The following is a 1,255-nucleotide window of genomic DNA, read 5'->3' as shown; positions in this document are numbered from 1 at the left end:
GAAAAAAAAAGGGGATTTCAGCATCATTACAACTGAAATGAGAGGAAGACATTAGTCCCATCCCTGTAAGAAACAACAAAAACACTTCACTTCCTTCTTTCCTTTCACCTTCTTAAACCAACAGACTAAAAAACAGATTAAAAGGAGTAATTCTTGTTAACAATGGACACTTTGAAACTGTTACTTAGGGGTGAAACTGTTACTGAACCCATGAGATGTTGAGTTATACTGCAAACGTGACAATCGTCTTCTTTTCAAATCCTGTTTGGTGCTATGATGAGAGCAGGGGCTGTCGTTCAGCAGCAGTGCTCTGAAAAAGTCAAACCAGACATGAAACATGTTAACGCTGATAAAAATCTGATCCTTTCATCATTGTACACTGCTGCATTTCGTCCGCCTCGGGCCTGCTAGTGTTGCAGCTCCTCTACTTTAAGACAGCCGGGCTCTACAGTGCAGCATCCCGCTGCATAGGCTCAATGCGAAATATTATTTATTTGATAATACTCTTAATTTCCCAATATAACATCCCTCTCTTTCTCTCGATAAACAACAGAAAATCAAAACGTATTCAAATTAAAAAGACTTTTCTATATGATCACATACCAGTTGCTGCTCTAATGTCACAGACTCACACACTCACCTCAGGAATCTTTTGTCGACACATCAGGAACATGAAGATTCCTCCCAGAATGATGCCTGCGCCAATCAGCATGAACGGAATGTTGACCACAACATTCTGCTCGACAGCAATCACCTTCAGCTTCATGACTGACTCGTCGTCAATGACAACGCTCTGAGAAGACAGTAAGAGAAAAGATTACATAAAGCAGTGAACAAAGAAAACTCTGATTATCTATTACAGTAAACATCAAAATATTCTATACTCTTCTCTCATTTCATGTTTGTAATGTAGTTTTTGAAAGCAGAGAAAGACATTAGAATTTGAGTTTTATAAGCAACAGAGTTCCTGATCATGAAATTTGACCACGACCTGAATACTATGAAAAACATCTGTCTGAATGTATGTGGTTTCATTTCATCAATGGAATGTGTATGTGTGTGTATGTGTGTGTATGTGTGTGTGTATGTGTGTGTTTGTGTATTTATTACCTCATTTAGGTAAACCACAGGCAAGACCATTGTCCTCACGTTTCCTGTTTGACTGAAAAAAAAGTTAAATAAAATATAAAATTATTCACAATGTTTTGTCTGCTATCATAATTATTTAGATGTTCTTTTGAGTACTTTGAACATC

General features: G+C 37.3%; 1 long non-coding RNA gene across 1 annotated transcript; it reads right to left on the bottom strand.

The window, feature by feature from the left end:
- Positions 1-10: 10 nt before the first annotated feature.
- Positions 11-1,245, bottom strand: LOC111670720 (uncharacterized). The gene is made up of 3 exons (XR_002761880.2): positions 1,111-1,245; positions 641-793; positions 11-310 (listed from the first exon to the last, which is right to left on the bottom strand). It is a non-coding gene; the product is annotated as an uncharacterized LOC111670720 (long non-coding RNA).
- Between the last annotated feature and the right edge of the window lie 10 nt (positions 1,246-1,255).

Source organism: Seriola lalandi, unplaced genomic scaffold (genome assembly GCF_002814215.2).
Source record: "Seriola lalandi dorsalis isolate HSWRI2012SDOR001 ecotype SW California unplaced genomic scaffold, Sedor1 jcf7180002006106, whole genome shotgun sequence".
NCBI classification, from domain to species: domain Eukaryota; kingdom Metazoa; phylum Chordata; class Actinopteri; order Carangiformes; family Carangidae; genus Seriola; species Seriola lalandi.
This window is presented reverse-complemented; position numbering and strand designations above follow the sequence as displayed.